General features: G+C 45.2%; 1 long non-coding RNA gene across 1 annotated transcript; it reads right to left on the bottom strand.

Moving 5' to 3' along the window:
• Positions 1 to 1,513: 1,513 nt before the first annotated feature.
• Positions 1,514 to 15,885, bottom strand: LOC122462153. Its single transcript, XR_006284537.1, has 3 exons — positions 15,855 to 15,885; positions 15,203 to 15,359; positions 1,514 to 1,639 (listed from the first exon to the last, which is right to left on the bottom strand). It is a non-coding gene; the product is annotated as an uncharacterized LOC122462153 (long non-coding RNA).
• Between the last annotated feature and the right edge of the window lie 5,627 nt (positions 15,886 to 21,512).

The following is a 21,512-nucleotide window of genomic DNA, read 5'->3' on the forward strand; positions in this document are numbered from 1 at the left end:
TTACTCAGAGTTCTGTATTAATATGCTTAGTAAGGACTCTGTCAGAAAAACATTTCCTGAATCTTTTTTTGTCTATATTGTTACAGACAAAAGAACATAAGAATGGCCATACTGGGTCAAATCAAAGGTCCATCTAGCCCAGTATCCTATCTTCCGAAAGTGGCCAATGACAGGTGCTCCAGAAGGAATGAACAGGTAATCATCAGGTGAGCCATTCCCTGTCACTCATTCCCAGCTTCTGGCAAACAAAAGCTAAGGACACCATCCCTGCCCATCCTAGCTAATAGCCATTGATGGACCGATCCTCCATGAATGTATTTAGTTCTTTTTTTGAACCCTGTTATAGTCTTGGCCTTCACAACATCCTCTTGCAAAGAGTTCCACAGGTTGGCTGTGTGTTGTGTGAAGAAATACTTCCTAACATACTTACTGACATGTATTTTGAAATAAATTACCAAAATAATTGAAACTGGTGTGATTATATTGTGTTATTTTCACAAATAAAATATGCAGAATTTTAAAATATTGTGAGCAGAATTTTTAATTTTTTGGCACAGAATTCCCCCAGGAGTAATAATGTACATGTGATTGGCACACTAGCACTCAGAAATAAGCCCAAAGACTCATCTCTCAAGATGATTAAGAATTGTCACTAAAATAGTTGCATGTTATTAGAGACATAAATGTGAAACGTGATCTGTGAACTATTATTAAACCCGGAGTATGAGGGGTCCTTAAATATGTGAATACAGCGCCAGCAGTAATGTGAATTTCCAGTCATAGATACATAATTTTAAGAGTATAGTCTTAAAGATGTCACGCACTACTCAGTTGACATTACTACACCTGAGCACTGTTACTTTGATTCTGAGATGCAAGATACATTTTGCCCTATTACTAAAATGCTCATGTTTTTTTTAATAAGCCAGAGCATCTTGTTAATTTGTGTATTATGTTCAGCAAAGCTGTTACAGACCTTAAGTTCCTCAAGGCAGGGAATAGGTCTTCTCATATGTCTCTACATTTGTCATGCATAATGATGGCACTGGAAATGATCACTACAAAGAAGACGATATTGATGACAGTGGTGCAGACTTCAAGGAGAGGTCTGCCCTATTCTAGGGATAATCGTTCATTGCATCAGAATCACTTCTACAGCCCTTCTAGAGGTCAGAGGTTTGTTGACTTTGATAAATCCATATGTGCAGATAACTGATAGATAACTAAGGTTATAAAGCATATTTTCAAACCACTCAGGCATATACAGCACGTGGAAGGAGTCTGAATTCAGGGTGTAAATTTTGGGAGTACAAGGTACACTCTGGGGGCAAAAGTGTGGGTGTTTTAAAGTGTCCAGACACTAGATGGTACAGTGGGTTAGAACGTGAGCCTTTCACTTCGGGAAACCTCATTTTATGCACATTTCAGGACCATCCTACAATTTGGCAAGACTGTGCACAGAAGTGTCAGCTTCTGCTGAAGAGAAGCCAGGCTCTGAACTAGCAGTGCATTGCAGGTCTGGACTGAGGTCCTTCGGCAGAGCTGTGAGCAGCTGCTTGCAATGATGTCTGCGTGCAATCGTGGCTCAAGACGTTGCTCTCATTCGCTCCCCTTCCTTAGCAATACCGTTGCACAGAAGCTAAAAACAAAAATATCCACCGTAACTCTACAGCCCAAACACAAACCCGCAGCAGGCACCACACTCCCGTTGCATTGTTTGGCCAAAATGGATATAGTTGCATTTAATCATTCCTAGGCCTGTCCTCTTTCAACCACGGAAGTTAATCTGAACATAGGAGTCAAATAAGAATGCTCTGAGGCCAAAGCACAGGAGCACATTCTTAATTTTAAGCATATGCTTAAATCAAGCCCTATTCAGCAAACCAATTAAGCACGTGTGTAAGGCGCATTGCCTTTGATGGGACTATGCACTTGCTTCTACCTAAGTACACGCTGAATTGTTTTACTGAATCATGGCCAAAGAGCTGGTCTGCAGGTGCTGAGCACACTGCTGGGAGTGCTGAGCACCTGCTACTCCCATTGACTTTAATGGGAAGAGAGGCTCAGCACCTCACAGGATTGCTCAGCCCTTTGCAGGCTAGAGCTTTTAATGTAGTGCCATGGAAGCAACTGAAAGCAAGATTTGGCACAGGGGATTGAATACCTTTGCCTTGGCATACTCAGTCATTTCTGGTTTCAGAGTAACAGCCGTGTTAGTCTGTATTCGCAAAAAGAAAAGGAGTACTTGTGGCACCTTAGAGACTAACCAATTTATTTGAGCATGAGCTTTCGTGAGCTACAGCTACGATGAAGTGAGCTGTAGCTCACGAAAGCTCATGCTCAAATAAATTGGTTAGTCTCTAAGGTGCCACAAGTACTCCTTTTCTTTCAGTCATTTCTATAGCTGCATTTCTTCCAAAGTACAGTAATTAATGGAATATATATTTTAGTTAGATTTTGTTAATTGCTCAGAGGCAATTGAGTATGGGGACACTCAAATATTATTATAATAGAAGAGTTTCCTTATGTTGAACAGTATATCAAGGGCTCTGAAAATCTGCAGGGTAACAAATTATCATAATAATTGAAACAAATGATCTGGCACTGAACTGGGCCTGAGCAGCCCCCCCTGCATCCATCCTGCACCCAGGGCACAATCCAGCTAGGTGGATGCCATTTACAAATGTGCCAGTCTGCATTAGGTGCACACGTCCCATTGACTTTTCATCCAACTCACTGTCCTAAGTCACTTAAGCACGTCTGAAAATCCCACCTTCTATCTGGAAAATATTCTCCATGTATTTTAAACATAAATAGAAGGTTGATATTCATTTGTTAGGCCATCCTTTGCTTAGTGGCAAGAGTGGCCAAAATCAGAACATTACATCCAAATCCCTTTGAATCTTTAGAGCTGAAACTACCCGATGGGTCTGGTTAGTCTTCATTGGTATTTGTATACTGCCAGTAGAGTGCTAGGCTCTTCCTAGACATAGAAGAATTTACCAGTAGCCAAAAGTGGAAGGTTCCTACTTTCCAGATAAAGATCCAGGTTCTGGCCCCTGAAAACTCCCTTTCTCCTGTGAACTGCCCTATTAAACCCACAAAGTAAGGTATTACTCAACGTGTAAAAGAGGGGTAAGCTGGCATCAAGTTGGAAAGTGGCCAAATCTCATAAGAACCTTTCAGGAGAATTTTGGCAATATCAAATCCATCCTCAAACCCTGGCTCTGTCTGGGCCTGTAACCTGAACCAAAACCGAAGCCTAACCCTAATCTGACACTGGATCCAACACCAGTGTCTTCTTAGACCCATCTCTAGTTAAACCTCCTGTAAGCATCTACAGGTTCTCTGGTCAAAGACAACTAGAGAAGTGCATTTACATAATTAGGCCTGTGTGCTTTTCGGTTTCTTTATGATGTAGAAACTAGGTCTGACAGCTTGGTTGGCTTTTATTTCTTAAGGCTTTTATCTGCTATTTTTCACTTTATAAATGTTAGAAATGCCAGCTCTGGTCTTCCTTGATTTCACAGGAAGATTGGGTGGAAGTCTGTAGTGAGGCAGAGTGGCCTCCTTCCTGTACAGAGGGAGGTTAACTCCCCCTGATGGGCTCAGGAAGTGGAGGGGCCTGCAGCTCAGTTGTGGCCAGACATGGGGAGGAGGCAGCTGTCCCTCTTGGGGAGCTGAGCAGAGGCAGGTGAAGATTTATTGGGGCCCTGGGCATAAAGAACATTTGGCTGCCCCCCGACCCCCAGTCACAGGGCCCCACCCTCTGCTCCTTCCCTTCCCCCCAAGGCCCCACCCTCTGGCCTGGCCGGAAGCTTGAGCCGAGCCGTGGTAAGAGCTGCCCATGGAGACCGGGTCGCTGTGGGGAGCCCTGGACCCTCCATCTGCCCTGGGCAGTGTGCCCTGGGAGGAAGGGACATAGGCTGGGGGCTCCTCTCAGGGCTCCCAGGCCCCCACCCTCGGTAACCCGGGCTCCCTGGGCAGCTCTTAAGTGATTCACAATCTCAGCATCTCTTCTTCTCTGGCTCTGCAGGGGGTTAACCCTGTGGTTCCCTTGCTTAAATCAGGATCAGGGCTCCATTTCATGAGACTACATAGACATCACAATCACAGACTAAAGGATGGCCCCAATCATTCTTAAAAGCCAACACAACAAGTGAACGGGATGGATGCTAGGAGGCTTGTGATGAGGGACTCTTGCAGTTTGGAAGCCTGACAACAGGCGGGTCCCAAAGCAGGTATATTTTTTAAAATACCATTGTTAGAGTTCCCTATCAAACCAGATCCCCTGGACTCCCGCAAGACCCCACCCCAGGAACAAGTGACCCTGGGCTTGCGGCCCATTATTTTTAGAGCATTTTATTTATTTTCCCCTTCTGTACAGACTCTCCTCACCAGGGCCCTTTACCCACCATCATTAATTCCCATCTCTTCAGCCCCCACAAACCATGGGCCAGTCCCTCAGGGTGTGTTCTTTCCCCGTCTCCTTGTTGCTACGCTGGAGGCCAGGATGGGCTCATGAAGTATACGGAGTCCACTGATCTGTTATGGAATGGCTGCTTTGATCCTCACCTGTGAGGGTGCCCCTGGGGCCTGCCCATTACTTAACTCCCTACTTAGGCTGCCTGTCACTAGGGACTTCCTTATTGCTATTGATCTGATGTGGAAGGCGTTCAGATACTAAGGTGATGGACAGCAGGACAAACCTCTAAGCTAGCAAGCTAGACATCTCCCCCTCCCAGGAGTCAATCTCCCAACCCGACAAAAACACGTCCAGAGTCTGGAAATGCTGAAACCCAAGGGGTAAAAGGAACCTCCATGTAGCACTGCTGAGAGGGGACATGGGGGTTACCAGGGCCACGTGCTCCCAAAAGCCTGGCATTACAGAAAGGAGGGGAAGAGGTCAGCTCCGTTACCAGTTGCAGTTAGCTCTGTCAGAACAGCCCCTTTGTGCTCCACAGAATGCCCCTTGGAGGTAACAGTCAGAGCTACCGGCTCCCAGGGAAACAAAACCTCCTGTTAGCCCCATAGACTCAGCCCAGTGACAGGAGAGGAAACCAGAGGCTGTCTGGCTCCCACATCACCAGCAGGATGGTTAGCTGGGCCACGTGCTCTTGATTACACGTGGGCAATCTAATGAAGGCAATGGGGTTAGGGCTGTGTGGGCCTCACCTAGGGCAGGACCCAAAGGTGATAAGGGGGAAGAGGATGTGACTGTACACGGGTCACCTGTGGGTCTGAGCTGAAGGTGATAGAACAGTTGGGGTGGATACTAGAGGTCAGGATGTGGCCTGACGAATCATTCTTGTTTTGATGCTACAAGGTTGGCATCATGTCTTAGCATGACTTAGCATGACTCCCAGCGCCTGGGCGTTTGAGGCATTTGTGCCACTGAGACGATGACTCCAGGGCCCCGTGAGGTGGGCTTGACAGTCACTCACTAGAGCAGAGCTGCTCAATGAGTCACCGTTTCCCTGTGCTGTGATGGGGAGGCCACACGCGCCTGCTATGCTGGGGCACAGGGAGGGAGCTACAGCTCCTGATAGAACTTCCTGAGCAGGGAACGGGCTAGGAAAGCCCTTGCAAAGGCTCCTCCCAGCCCTGATGCTGCTCATCCTCATCCCCTGCATGAATAGACATAAAATAACGATTGAGCTAAAATCTGATTTCACCATCAGGATTGCAGCAGCAGCAATTTAGCCACTCTTATGGAGTACATCTAGACGGGTAAAAAAAGTGACTCAGGAATATTTTTGTAAAAAGGGAAGTGAGTTTGGCTTGTTCTGATTCACAGATTCTAAGACCAGAAGGGGCTGTTCGATCATTTAATTGGACCTCCTGCGTTACACAGGCCAGAGCATTTCATCCAGTTACCCCTGTATTGAGACCAGTAATCACGGGGTCATATTATTATTTATGAGTATTCAGACAACTGCAGAGTAGCTGTGAAAATTTTCACAGATTCCTTGTTTCACCAACTTTAGCACAAATGTTTAGCCATCTGAAAATTCATCCAATGCATAGTTTATTTGCTGTTTGTTATTATCCCATTTAAAAAGTATCCGTCTTCCACTCAGGAAGCAGAAAAAAATATACCCTGTAACTTAGGTGACCCACACACTTCATAACTAATCAATTGCCAATAGCTGAAGTGAATAGTTTATAGGCTGAAAATTATTTATCCAAAATATTCAGCAAATATTTAATAAGGAATACATGCATAGGAAAGGAGGAGGAGTTTGTGAATAATTCAGCAACCAAAAGAGCTAGACTGTCACTTTTTAGTAGCATTATAGTACTATCTAGAGGTCCCAACAAAGATTAAAGCCCCGTTGCGCTAAGTGCTTGGGGTAAAAAAACAACTTAGGGCTTGCTTGTCTACACCATGGGGTAATGCACTCTCCGGGGGGTGTGATTTCTCAAGGGCACAAATGTGTTGCACATTAATTGGGCTGTGTGGACCCTGCTTGTGTGCTTTAATGTAATGCTGTTGGAAGCAATACCACATTAAAGCAGCCTTGGGAAACTTTATTGTGTGCCATCTGGACCTACAGACTAATTAATGTGCAACACATTAGTGCACTTGAGAAAGCAAGTTCCCATCTCAGTATTTCAACACTCTAAATAGACAAGGCAGACAAAGGGTAGAAGAAAGGAAGTATTATTATCTTCATATTATAAGCAGAGAATAAAGTCATAGAGAGATTAATGTCGAATCCCATTTACTAGTACTCCTTAGTCACTTAGGTACGTCTGAAAATCCATCCCTAAGAGACTTTGATTGATCAAAGTAATACAGGAAACACATTGTAGATGTAGGAATTAAACCCAGGGTCCCAATTCAGTGCATTAAACACAAAATCATTTTTTGTAAATAATAATTCAATCCAATGCAATCTAAAGCAGGAGGTGGTGCTTCTAATTAAAACACGGAGATTGACACTTCTGGGGATTTTTTTACAGGTAAAAATTAAATAATTACCATTTGCTTCAATGGCATTTTTCTTGTCTCCTGGGTGGTTTATTTTTTTAGTAGCTAGATTTTTGTCTGAAACAAGAAGTAAATGTGTGTGTTGTTACACTGTTCCAAAACTGCACGTAACTCTGTCCACGTTATGGGATGTCAAGGACACAGTGTAAACCCATTTCCACAAGAAAACATTATCTGGACATGTGAACAAATATTTGACTAAAAGTGTAATTGACTATTGTTCAAGAACTGCCACCTGTTCCATGGTTTCTGGTGCTATCTCAGAATCAGACAACATTGTAAACCACTGACTTCAGCCAAAAATCATGCATCAGCCAGCACTTGATCAGCATTCAGCAATCAAGTAAACACTCCACTCACTCGCTGGTTTCCAGGCTGGGTCATTTTTGATAACAGAGGAAATGTTCTAAAGAAAAAGTGAAACGGCAACTAACTCTGCCTCGGCTACAGCTGTGTGAAGGATATTATATATGTGGTGCCATATTCTGCATTTAGATGCACGCAAGTGTTCCCACTGCCTTCAGTGAGACTTTTGCCCATGCATCAGGAGGAGGAAGGTGACATGTGTAGTCAAATTGGCTTACTTAGTTACTTCATATTTTCACAGATGGTGAAAAAAAAAATCACATTTCAAATTTCTTCCCTCAAAAAAAAAAAAAAAAGATATTTTTGCTTGGCTAAACTGATAGCCAGGCACCTGTGGAGTTATGCAATCAAAGGGCCGGGGGAGGTGACAGGCAAAGGGAGGCTACATCTTAAAGCATCTAGTTTTAAACTGAATCTGAGTAGCTATACCCAGGGTGAGTAAGAGGAGGACTGAAGGGGACAGAGAGGGGTGGAGCTAGCCAGCTGTGCAAGACAAGGAGTACGATGCACCCCTTAAAGAAGTGTAGCAGTGTCCATGCTTCCCTTGCACATTGCAGTGTATTGCTGCTGTTTGCTACTACAGCTTCTGAGTTGTATTTCCCCTTTGCTTCTGTAGTTTCTGTTCTCCACCAGACTATACTGGGAACAATTATTTGCCTTATTACCACTGATCTCTCTGTCCCTGCAGAACATGTTGTATAATAACAATACGGTCCAGAAATGGAGTCCCACATTCTGACCTATTCAACTGTTATGACACTTCCATTATCTACCTAAGTTGTTTACATTTGTGCAATAAAAACTGGAATTCTACCTTGTCACTATTGCCTCCTACTTGATCCACTGAGAATGACATGCTGCTTTATATATTCAGCTAGTCAAATACTTAGCCAGCTGGAGTAACTATAGACTTTGACTTCATGAGTGTTCTGTACTGTGCTGACTATGGGAAGTTCTATGAAGGCAAGGTGCAATACATGACACACTGGTAAATTCCTCAGCTCCAGGGCACCCACTGCATTTATGCCAATATAGGGGGTACAACAGCAGCTTTAGCCCCAGACAAAAGGCAAACTTGTTAACTGCTTCTGTCTTCTTTTTCTTCCCAAATCTCCCCTAGCTATAGGAGTCTCTTACCACTTTCAGAACATTTCAAGAATTGACCTTACCTTGACCCTCCTGCTAACATCCTCACTCTCTTCTTCACTCACCTATTGCAAGTCCCTCTTTTATGGCAAGCTTAAATCTATACTCTCTAAGGGCCTGTCCACACTGCACAAACAGCTCTGTTTCAACTGTGTTATGAAACATAGCTGAGGCTAAACCATGTTAGTGCATGGTGTATTCTTGCCTGAGTAGACAGAAAAAACATACAACAACATATATTAACCAAAGTTTAAATGTGGTTTCTTCATGTGATTATAACTCATCTTCATCCACAGAGGCAAGAATGAATGTGAACGTGTTTGATCCCCAACACTGTTTAAATATGATTATTTTTGTAGCATAGATGGTGCCAAAAAACTTCAGGGGATCCACAAACTGAGGAAGTGAGATCATATTACTCCATCTTCCTCCAGGAAGTGAGACAATAATAAACCCATCCTTCATCATTTACACCTGTCTTCTACTCCAACCTGGAGTGACCCTCCTGGTTGTCAAAGCTCTCTATGGACTCACTCCATCCCTTACTTCTGGCAGTGTATCCATCTACAGCACACCATTGCCCACTCATGCCACTGTTCTCTGGGGAGACAGGTGAAAGACATCCCATACACAGCTGACCTTCCTTTAAAATGGAGGGAGTCAACAAGGATACATACATGTGCATGCTGGAGTACCCCTGCTGATCTGAATCTCTTCGCTCCCTGGGTGTCTTTCTTTGAATCATAGAATCATAGAATATCAGGGTTGGAAGGGACCCCAGAAGGTCATCTAGTCCAACCCCCTGCTCAAAGCAGGACCAATCCCCAAACAAATCATCCCAGCCAAGGCTTTGTCAAGCCTGACCTTAAAAACTTCCAAGGAAGGAGATTCTACCACCTCCCTAGGTAACGCATTCCAGGGTTTCACCACCCTCTTCGTGAAAAAGTTTTTCCTAATATCCAACCTAAACCTCCCCCACTGCAACTTGAGACCATTATTCCTTGTCCTGTCCTCTTCTACCACTGAGAATAGTCTAGAACCATCCTCTCTGGAACCACCTCTCAGGTAGTTGAAAGCAGCTATCAAATCCCCCCTCATTCTTCTCTTCCGCAGACTAAACAATCCCAGTTCCCTCAGCCTCTCCTCATAAGTCATGTGTTCCAGACCCCTAATCATTTTTGTTGCCCTTCGCTGGACTCTCTCCAATTTATCCACGTCCTTCTTGTAGTGTGGGGCCCAAAACTGGACACAGTACTCCAGATGAGGCCTCACCAATGTTGAATAGAGGGGAACGATCACGTCCCTCGATCTGCTCGCTATGCCCCTACTTATACATCCCAAAATGCCATTGGCCTTCTTGGCAACAAGGGCACACTGCTGACTCATATCCAGCTTCTCGTCCACTGTAACCCCTAGGTCCTTTTCCGCAGAACTGCTGCCTAACCATTCGGTCCCTAGTCTGTAGCTGTGCATTGGGTTCTTCCGTCCTAAGTGCAGGACCCTGCACTTATCCTTATTGAACCGCATCAGGTTTCTTTTGGCCCAATCCTCCAATTTGTCTAGGTCCCTCTGTATCCTATCCCTGCCCTCCAGCGTATCTACCACTCCTCCCAGTTTAGTATCATCCGCAAATTTGCTGAGAGTGCAATCCACACCATCCTCCAGATCTTTTATGAAGATATTGAACAAAACCGGCCCCAGGACCGACCCCTGGGGCACTCCACTTGACACCGGCTGCCAACTAGACATGGAGCCATTGATCACTACCCGTTGAGCCCGACAATCTAGCCAACTTTCTACCCACCTTATAGTGCATTCATCCAGCCCATACTTCTTTAACTTGCTGACAAGAATATTGTGGGAGACCGTGTCAAAAGCTTTGCTAAAGTCAAGAAACAATACATCCACTGCTTTCCCTTCATCCACAGAATCAGTAATCTCATCATAGAAGGCTATTAGATTAGTCAGGCATGACCTTCCCTTGGTGAATCCATGCTGACTGTTCCTGATCACTTTCCTCTCGTGTAAGTGCTTCAGGATTGATTCCTTGAGGACCTGCTCCATGATTTTTCCGGGGACTGAGGTGAGGCTGACTGGCCTGTAGTTCCCAGGATCCTCCTTCTTCCCTTTTTTAAAGATGGGCACTACATTAGCCTTTTTCCAGTCATCTGGGACTTCCCCCGTTCGCCACGAGTTTTCAAAGATAATGGCCAATGGCTCTGCAATCACATCCGCCAATTCCTTTAGCACTCTTGGATGCAACTCGTCCGGCCCCATGGACTTGTGCACGTCTAGCTTTTCTAAATAGTCCCTAACCACCTCTTTCTCCACAGAGGGCTGGCCATCTACTCCCCATTTATTTGAGCATAATCTTTTGTGGGCTAAAGCCCACTTCATCATTAGCCGCTAAGGTGCCACAAGTACTCCTCGTTCTTTCTGCTGATACAGACTAACACGGCTACCGCTCTGAAACCTATAATTAACCTATAAACCTACAATTTTGTTATGATTGTCAGGGATTGTCAGATTTGCTCAAGTAGAGAGAGGAATGGGGACCAGGGACTCTGATTTCTGCCAGAAGATTGCTAACAAAGGCTGCTGCTTCTAACAATCCTAGGGCTTTTCTTATTGTCTGCTCTAGGAAAAATCAGATGTAATTAGATACTAATGGACCTTTATTTGTGGTAGCAGTGGTAGAAGATGTGGCATGGGAGATTTTACTACTGTCTAACCCTATTCAGAATGGGGAGGCAGGTGTGGGGGAATAAGAGTAATTGAGAATGAATTATTATTCAACAGCATGACTGGGGCTAGACTAAATGGTGACAGAAACACCTGAGCCCCCTTTAGACTAGAGCTTCTACCATTGTTATCACTGATGGAGCAATGCAGTTCTGAATTTTCCCATCTACACACTGGGTCACAGCCTCAGCTGGTGCAAGTAAGTTGATCTATTCCAGCTGAGGACCTGACCCATTGTGTGAAGTTTTAGCTGTTGCAAGAGGAAACGATTCCTTGATGCATGCCAGCTCTATAATTGGGGAATGTACGCAACTGGGAAATACCTAGGCTTTCTTCATCTCTTATGAGGAAATTGAGGCATTTGTCAGCCAAATATTTGTTTTTGTGAATGAAGAGGAAGCAGAGGTGTTTATTCATCAAAGGAAACAGGAGGGCTCAGCTGCTTTTCAGAGTCATTGTCTGAGTGTTTTACATTTACACAGATAATAGGCCTACCATGCTCTCATCCTGTTCCCATTACTACATAGGAAGTTATCATCTTTCATTCTGCTAATACACGTTGCAACTGCAAAACCTAACATTTCATACATATTGTGATGCATGTTTTGAGTAACAAGTTTTCTTTTCTCTTCATGTCTGATCTTTGAATGATGCTACCAGAATGAGCCATAGCAAAAGCTGATTATTTTTTTTAGCCAAATTTCATTTCATATAGCTCATTCCCCCATTGGCTGCAGGTTTGGTTCTGCTTTGGGAATGGCGCCCACCAGAAAACCCTTTTTTCTAACGGCCTGAGCCAACATCCATTGCAGGTAATGGAAAGACACTCTTGCCTTCAATGAGCATTCTGTTCTTTATAGATTCTTATACTGCCCTCATCCCCACGCTATCTGAGTGCTTTCCAGTAGTGCATTAAGCGACATAATTAATATCTCTTGCGTGGTTCGTTCTTGTTCTGATCCTCTCCCCGGGGACAACTGTGTATGCAGTGGAACGTTTTGATGTGGTAGGCTTGGATTTTTTCTTATACACACCCTGCTCTCTGTTTTTGGTCAAAGGAGTGCATCTTGTACTTGGAATGGAAGGTGGTGAAGTCTGTGATGGTCCTTACTTCCTGTGGGAATTGGTTTACCAGTCTTGGACTGGCCTCTGAGAAAACTCTGTCTCTCGCACAGACCGGCTTTAACTTTATGGAGGAAAGTTCATAGTGCCTGAGGAGTGAAGTTGTCAACCACAGTCAGCATCTCAGAGCTTTAGGTCATCTATTAGATATGCCAGGCCCAAGCCATTGAGCATCTTGGAAATAAGGACCAAGACCTTGACTCGATAGTCTATGGAAAGCCAATGCAGAGGGTGGAGGACAGGTCTGATTTGCTCATGATAATCCATCTTGCTGAGGAGATATGCTGCAATGTTCTGTACTAGCTGGAGTTTTCTAAGAGCTGATGGCTTCATTCCTAGGTATAATGAATTGCTGTAGTCCAAACAGCAGGTGATAACGGCGCTTCTATAACCCAGACCAAGTCATCATCCATCAGGATGGGATGCAATCTCCTAGCCAACCAGCGATCATGGAGAGAGTTATTTGTGGGTCCTGCCATGTGAGATCTCAGTGTCAGTGAGGAATCCAGGAGCCTCCTAAACTATGGACTGAATTGACCAGTTGTAGCTGTGTTCCTTCATCCACAGGAGACTGCACCATCGCTACAAACACTTCAGAGTGCTTTCCTCTGCCCACCACCATAATCTTCATTTTGCATGGGTTTGGGATTGGATTGCATTTGAAAAGAAACCTGGACCTGCCTGGTTATAGCTGCCTAGCTAATTCTAAAGAACAGTTCTTGCAGCAGAATGTTGATATCTCAAGGAATGTAGGTTAACAAAAAAACCGACTGAGGTTTATTTTGTAACAATTTTGCTGGACTAATACTCCTTTGGAAATTATCAGCACGGAGTGATTGCAGAATGGAAAAGGTATAGTATGTGCCATATTATAGTCATGTTGTTGAATTAGAAGAATTTATTGGAGATCAGTCTTTGTCCCTCTAAAATCGTAATGAAAAACCCTCCAGCAGTTCAGAGCTCTAGGGGAGCTGTTTAAGCTGCTGTAAATTTCATTTTCTTGTTCCTCCCTGGCCTACCCCTGCCCCAAAACATTGTGAGCAACAATGCTCCTCACAGAGCTGTACCGCTCAGGTGCAATGCACACTCTGCCTTGGGTCCTCAAGTCCTACATCTACCCAACCCTGTACAGTAGATCCACGCTATTTCCCCCATGGATGTGGCCCTTTGCAACCACTGTGGAAGAAACAATGCTCATTTCCACAGACCTCTGTGAGCCTGATCCAATGCCCTTTGAAATCATGAGTGTATTTCCATTGACTGCAGTGAGCTTTGGACCTCATACGAGCAGGGAAATCTGGGGACCCCTTGTATTTATTTCTTTACATAGGTATTACACAGTACATCAAATATTATTTTCTGCCATTTTTGCTAGTGGGACTTATTCATTTTTGCCCAACCCTACAAAGCATTTCTAGGACAACAGTCTACAAATTTGTAAAAAGTTGTAATAAAGAGAGTGTTGATCCATTGTTCTCCATGTCCACTGAGTGTAGTGTGACAGATATAACAATATCCTGGACAAACCTTACTGAAATGAGTTAAACCTTACTGAATTGAATTTAATGCCTTTGGGGCCCATTGTATTAAAAATTCAGTTGTTTATGTGTTATTGTGAGACTGTATGTAATTCTTTCAGTCATCAGCCCTTTGAAGCCACCTCCTGGAGACATTTGCATATACTAGTTCAAGGGTTGCCAGGTATCTAGCTTTTGACCAGAACATCTGGCCAAAAAGGGAAACTGACAACATCTGGTCAGCAGTCCGGTTACCTGCAGTAATCAGCCTCCGCCACCGGGGGTGCAGGGAGGGAAGAACAGCAGCCGCTGCTGGAGGAGCGGCTCTGCTTAGCAGCTGCTGCTTTTCCCACCCCACAGCCTGGCTGGCTTCTGAACTGGGCTCCAAATTAGATACCAGTACCATCCAAGCAGGTGTAACCTGTCTGCCCCCCCCACCCCCCCACCATGCCCCGATTTCCCCACTCCAGCCCCTTGCTTTGGGGACCTCCCACCGCCCTGTTGTGTCCCGATTTCCCCACCCCAGCCCCTTGCTCCACAGATGGGCCCCCGCTCCACCTAAGGGAGCTGCATTTACAGTCCGTAGCTCAACAGGCAACAGTGGCTATCTCAACTCTGAAAAATTATCTGCATGTTAACAAAACTAAAAGAAACTGACTTGGAGTCAGCTTTGTTTGTAATCTACAGTGACAAAGTGTGTTAAAATCCTTAAGAAAGCAAATGCTAAACCTAATCCACTTCTTTGGGAACCCAGAACCATGCAAATTCATGAAGCTGCAATAGGCTGCAGATGGTGTGGATGTGGGGAGCAGAGGGTGCTGGCTGCAAGGAACGTCCCTGAGTTAGTCAGTAAGCCGGAGATGGGAGAGTGTTTATTGTTAATAAAGGGTGGAGGAGTGCTGACAAGATCTAGCAGTGTGTCCACAGGATTGCTTTCAGTTTTATTTTCCAAACTGCCCATAAAGCTTTAACAGTTACCAGGTAAACTGTGCCTCTGAGCCTTCCTGGTCTCTCAGTGCACACCCCTCTAGGTCTCAGGACTTGGGTTGTCTCCTCTCTTGGGATAGGATGACATGATTCTCCACTCTCAGATCAGGTGGTGGGTTGCAGTCCCCTGAGTCTCAACTGTGATCACCTCAGCAGGTCTGGTTTATGCAATTCCATTCCCCTGGGGCAATAATAGTGATCATTAGTGACCAAACAGCCTCCTTAAAGGAAAGGATCATTTATTTAGAACAAAAGCATTTCAGAGAAAGTATATCTTAAAAATAATAAAGCCTATTGTACACATACCTAGTTCTTTTCTAAGACTTACCATTCCCTGGGTCTAGAAGGCCCAATTCCTTCAGACTCCTCCATACAGCCCTGTCTGTGCCAGCCTGTTTGCCTAGATGGCTGCTCATAAGTGACTCCTCTTCTCACCTTCAGGAAGTGCTTTTTAACTCTTCGGTCTCCATTTGCTCTCCAGCCTCCTAGTTCCAGCAAAACAATGTTTACAGGGTGTTGGGAGACTCAACATAGGTTCTTTGAAGCTAACAGCTTGACTCATTGTTTTTCTAGAGTGCACCTAGATCAGTGGTGGGTGTAGCAAAGCAAAGACTCACTGGTGCGGCGCCTCCTGCTGGTCATCTTGGGAATTAGCTCTTGTCCAGCCCAGAGCAGCCTCTGCAGGCCAGTGTCTCGCCTGCCTTAGGACCCCCGTGTTCCTCCCAGACCCCAGTGCCCCTTACCCTGGGGTTCTGCCCACCACAGTAACCCCACATGCCAAGTCTCCCCTCCCAGGGGAACCCCAAACCTCTACACCCACCTTGCCTCACTGGCTACTGCCAGTCATCATCTAGCCCCCTCTCACTGGGGCAAACTGCAGTTCGTAATGGCCACTCACCATTGGCAAGGGGGTTGGACCAGCTGCCTCTGCCTATCTCTGGGCTGCACCTCTGTAGCCCCAGTACCTTCTTTGGCCTTACCCAAGGCCTCAGCCTGGGGAGTTCCCAAGCTCCTATTGCCTTTCCCCAGCACTGCTCTGCACCTGGTACCCTGCTCCCAGGCAGCTAGGTCCTTCTCTCTCCTCAGCTAGAGAGAGAGACAGACCCAGCTCCTCCCTGAACCCTTATAACAGGGCGAGGTGTGGCCTGACTGGGGCATGGCCCCAGCTGTGGCTGCTTCCCCAATCAGCCTAGCCCTATTTCTACTGGAGTGAGGTAACTGCCCTGCTACAGTGGGTAACCTGTGGCCTGTCAGGGTAATCCGCTGGGGGGCCCAGCACGTCAATGTAAACAAACTATCTTGCAGCCCGCCAGTGGATTACCCTGATGTGCTGTGTGCAGCCCCTACTGCATTCAATAACTATGCTACTACCCCATTATAAATTATACAGCCTCCCTCAATAACAGCTAGGCTACATACCACTATTCTCAAATGCTTACCTAGCAGGTCCAACAGTATTCATAACAGTGGTGGTGCATCTTGCCCACATGCTCAGGGTTCAGCTGATCGCCATATTTGGGGTTGGGAAGGAATTTTCCTCCAGGGCAGATTGGAAGAGGTCCTGGGGGGTTTTCGCCTTCCTCTGTAGCATGGGGCACGGGTCACTTGCTGGAACATTCTCTGCACCTTGAAGTCTGCACCATGATTTGAGGACTTCAATAGCTCAGACATAGGTGAGAGGCTTATTGCAGGAGCGGGTGGGTGAGATTCTGTGGCCTGCGTTGTGCAGGAGGTCGGACTAGATGATCATAATGGTCTCTTCTAACCGTAATATCTATGAGTCTATGTATCAGCTCTACTTCTCTCACAGAGTGACAGAGGCATCAGTAGTTCTTTATACAAGAGGGTAAAGGGTTGCATTAGGGGACTGTAGGTGGGAAGGTTTTACTGCGTATGCCAAACATAATATAGTCTTTTTATACTTGTGCTCAAAGGTTGGTTATAATTTCTGATAGATTATATGAATTCTTTAAACTATGGGGAGTTTCAAACATTTTTCATTATCAAAGCAAAACGCCTGCCAACCCTGAAGAGTAGTGTTATGTATCCACAATGCACAGGCTTTTAACCACAGTAGAGTTTGTTCCAGTCATGCTCCAGTTACTGAACTATTTCCTGTTTATTTTCCACTGTAACTCAAAACTAGGCACATCAGTGGTAGTTACCAACTTCTAGCTCAGGTTACGGGGGGACCTAATCATTTGGACCTTGTAATGGGGTTGCTAGTCACTGCTGGCGTGCCACCTCGTGACTCATCTGGGGATTAACTCGCTACTGGTCAGACACCCCTTCCTGCGGTCACTCAGCTTGTTGTCCCCATCTCACCCTCCAGGTCTGGGTATTCTTCTTTTTTGTTACTCGACCCTCCGGCCAGGACACTTTAATTCTCCCCTTCCAGAGGGTCTGTCAATGTTTCTCTGGACAAGCTATTCCTCTGCCCTTTCAAGCAGTCCTCTGTTCTACATCCAAAGCTGTGCCACATACCCAGTGGCTGGTAGGGGAACCCAGGCCCACGCACTACCCCAGGTTCCAGCCCACACACCCTATACTCCGCAACTATGGTTCTGCTGACTCCCAGACCTGGTTGTTACTTCCCTGGGCTCTGTCCTACCCCCTCTTTCTTTTCTCTGGGTTTAGCACCCACCCAAGCTTCCTCCACTCCCTGTGGCTACTTCCCCCTCTGGCTTCGTGTCAGACCCTGTAATCTCTAACAAACCTCCCTCCTGTCATGGAGTGATTGCAGATTATTTCCCCCTGCAGCCTCCTTCTGGTTTCAGCTTCTTCGCTTTATAGAAGCTCTACCTGTTCCTGCCCAGGTGAGTTCATCCTTAATAAAACGTTATTGATCCCTGGTTCCCCTCCAAGTTCAGCCTAGCTGGTTAATTGGCCTGTCTAGCCTACCTTCACCCCTTCAGGAATGTTGTAGGGTGAATACCTCCATCACAGACCCTTTCAACTTTCTGATCACTTGCGAAGGCTATAGTGCAGACACTTTCATCTAGACCACTTCATTCATTAGCTTTTCCTTGAATGTCAATTGAAACAGAATCCCGAAAGTCTCCATTTGGTATAGCATACACTGATGTTTGTGAGAATGTGAAGTTTTCTCTCAGTGTAACACGGCATCTCCTCAAATGTTACAACCAAGGAAAGCGACTCCAGACAGCAGTCCCCGACTTGGGCCTGAGCCTGCAAGATGCTGCAAGTGCCTCCTATGAGGTGCTGAGTCACCTTGCCTCTGATTGAACCAGAGACTGATACAGGTATTTCATTCGACCACCTGTGGGAGGCTGTACCAGGCTGCGGGAGGCCTTCACCAATTGATCTCAACAACAGCTTCTCCCGTGGACAATATTTCGCACGCACAGATGAAATTGCTCCATAGGTCTTAGTACCTGTTCTCTTCAGGCATGTAACTATGGGTATTGAGCCAAATGCTGTGCTGAGGCTCACTTGAGGCTTGTACAGAATGTAATTCAGCCCCATACAGGGACTGTGCTGGCCAACCTCCAAGATTTGCAAGCCTACTTTATTTATACCATTTTTATACCAGGTCCTATGTGTAGAGAAGCTATACTGTGACAAGGTTGAGGTTGCTGTTGGTTGGTTAATCACTATGGTTTGTTTGGCTTATGGATAGAAGGAGGTTGTAAAGCTAGTTCAGGTATGTCTATACATGATGCGGTCACACCTTGGATTGCAGTGTTAACACATCCTCAGTATCTGGGTTCAGTTCCCATTCTGCCACCGACTTCCTGTGTGACCTTGGGCAAGTCTCTGTGCGCCAGGTCCTCCTCTGAAAATTGGGACTGATAATCCTTCCTTTCGTCATCCCTTTGGTGGTCTTGTCCGTTTGGACTGTAAACTCTTGGGTGTGTATGTTTAGAGCAAGAGGAAACAGCAGCAGCCAATGACCGAGAGGAAAGGAAGTGACTGGTTTCCGCCCTGTGCACCAATACTGACATGGGAAGGGCACAAAAACACTTAGTATTTGTAAATGTCTCATGACTTTTAAGCCAATCTTCTGATTTCTGGTGGCATGACTCCTGGTTTTTGAATGTACATGTTGGGTCCTAGCAAAACTTCACTTAAGATCTTAAACAACTGTAAGATGCTCCAGCCATATTTGTGCTCTGGGCATGGAATATGCAAACTCAATATAACCATTTTAAAGGCAAAAGGTAGTGAAAGTAATGGAAAATTGGTGCTATGCACTGCAAAGATAAAAGCGCAAACCAACGGCAGCATCAGCCATTGTTAATGGCAGCATCAGCTTGTGATATGAAGCATATCAGGTGGGAAGGTCTAGTACGTATTTCAAATGAACTTGCTTGTCTGCATGCAGGATTTGTTGTTCCTGCTAAAATGTACATTTACTGTATAAGATAAGAGGGGGCCAAGGTAGGCACTTTTAAGGACAGAATCTACTTTTGAATTAAACTATCCCAGGATATTGAGGAAAAATTGTCCAAGAAGGGCCTGAACCTGTAAGCAACTGAGCAACCCTAGGATGTGCTGAGCATCCTCGACTGAGACTGAAGTCAATGGGAGTTAAGAGATCCCAGCACCTCCTGGTGTTGCTCAGCACCTTGCAGAATCAAGCTCTAAATAAGTAACAATGCATGTTTACGTGGCTGGGCATAACAAGACATGGGCCTGAAACCAGAATCTCTTTTGAATTTCCAGGGACTTCACATTCAGTTCTCAAATCCAAATCTGCTTCTATGGTTCTAGTTCTGGACTGGGTTTAGAAACACAAGGGTCCTGTATTGCAGCTCCAGGGGCTGACTTGGCAAAGTGCTGGAGTCATACCATTGAAATTCATGGATGTTGAGGGTACGCAGCATTACACTGGAAGTACTCAGGACCCTGTAGGATCATGACCCTGCTTCCTCGGGGACTGAAATCTCACGAGGACCGCTTCCTGGTAAGGAATCTCATCAGATGAACATATACGATTGCTGTTCCCTCAACTATGGATCTGCACTTTACCCTCAGTCAGCCTTGAGCCACAATGCCCGCCTAAACCCCAACTGGATTCAAGCATGCTTCTTCACCCATTCATAACACCAAAAAATTCTAAAGCTGAATTTTGGAATTCTCCGTGGTACATTAAAATCGCCATGGAACAGCCTGTGGGTAAAACAAGCATGTAGTAGTATTTGGTTACTGAGGCCCAGATTTTGATGCCTTTACTCACACTGAGTAGTAGTTTACTCTCTGAGCAATACCACTGAAGTCAATGGACCTACTCATTGTGAGTAAGAGTGGCAGAATCTGGCCTTTAATTTATTGCCTGTAGCTTCCTGACCCTGGAGTCAGAGAGTTCAGAATACGTGCAAACATGGAGCTCTGTGCAGGCAGTTGCCAGGTCAGAGCAGAAAATGTTTACTCAAAACCTGAAACATTAAACCTGGGAAAAGAGTGAGAGTATCAGCTATTTCCATCTGAGATTCCAATACTGAGTTGCTCCCCACAGGAAGAATTTGCCCTCACAGTGTCTGGTAGAACAGTGCAAAATATTCAAAATAGGTTGAAATTCACCTCTGTGCAGAGGGACTGCACAAAGGCTTTCCCACTGTTTAAGAGTCCCATTTAACCCTATTTTCAGGGCTTAAAAGGTGGATGGGCCTCTTGCAGGTGGTCTGTTGCTCAGAGATGTATTTCACCCAATGAAATGTGAGCTACCTAAAACCTACCTCATGCTTCCACAACATTTAGCAAAAATGCAGGAACCTACAGGAAATGTACTGTGGAAATTGTATGCACCAGGTGCACTTTTGCTCAGCTATTATGTCAGTGGGGGACTTCATTCAGCAAACACAATTTGCATAAAAAGTCTCTGCCTGTTTTCTAGGGGCCTAGTCAAATGCCCATGGAAGTCAATGAGAGACCTTGCTTTGACTCAATGGGAGCTGGATTAGGCTATATCTCCCTGGGAGTGATTTTTCCTCTTTCAGCTAGTTTACAGGTAATTTGCTAGCAATCCAAGCTACATGTTAAGATTGCACCATACCAAGTCAATACTGAATAGAGAACAGGGGAGGGAAGAAAACTGCAGACAAAGGAAATGGCAGATGAGCCTATTAGCTAGTTATTTAGGGCTGATCTGCCCCCATGTTTTGCAGCAAGGGGGCATGGAGAAGGAATGTTTCAGTCCATGGCTTTGTAAGTCTGAAGAGTAATGGAAAATATTCATCTGCTGAGCTAGCAGGATGCATGTTAGAGTTTGGGATTTAGACCAGCCTCTCCTAAGCACCAACAGTTGATTCAGAAAAAGAGCGAGCAAACACATTATGAACTCTATTCAGCTAAGCACAATTCCAATCAATAGTGGCAAGAATGTTTGCTAGGCCAAGGCTTTTCTCAGAAAAATTAGAGACCGGAGCCTGGTCTGGATGGCAATATGATCTGGGACTTTCCCTTACAGCAAAATAGTATAGCTAATGAAAAATGGAGGCATGGTTGAACAGATGAAGGAACAAACAGGATTTTTTTTTTAATGACAGCACGGGATTGTGAAATGAAGAACATTACTAGGAAGCATGTGGCATTGCTGATCTGAATGTTGTGAATTGTTGTGAATGCCAGACTATGTACTTAGGACTGAATTCATCCCAGTGCAGAGGATCAGCACC

This window comes from Chelonia mydas, chromosome 1 (assembly GCF_015237465.2).
Source record: "Chelonia mydas isolate rCheMyd1 chromosome 1, rCheMyd1.pri.v2, whole genome shotgun sequence".
In the NCBI taxonomy this organism is placed as follows: Eukaryota; Metazoa; Chordata; order Testudines; family Cheloniidae; genus Chelonia; species Chelonia mydas.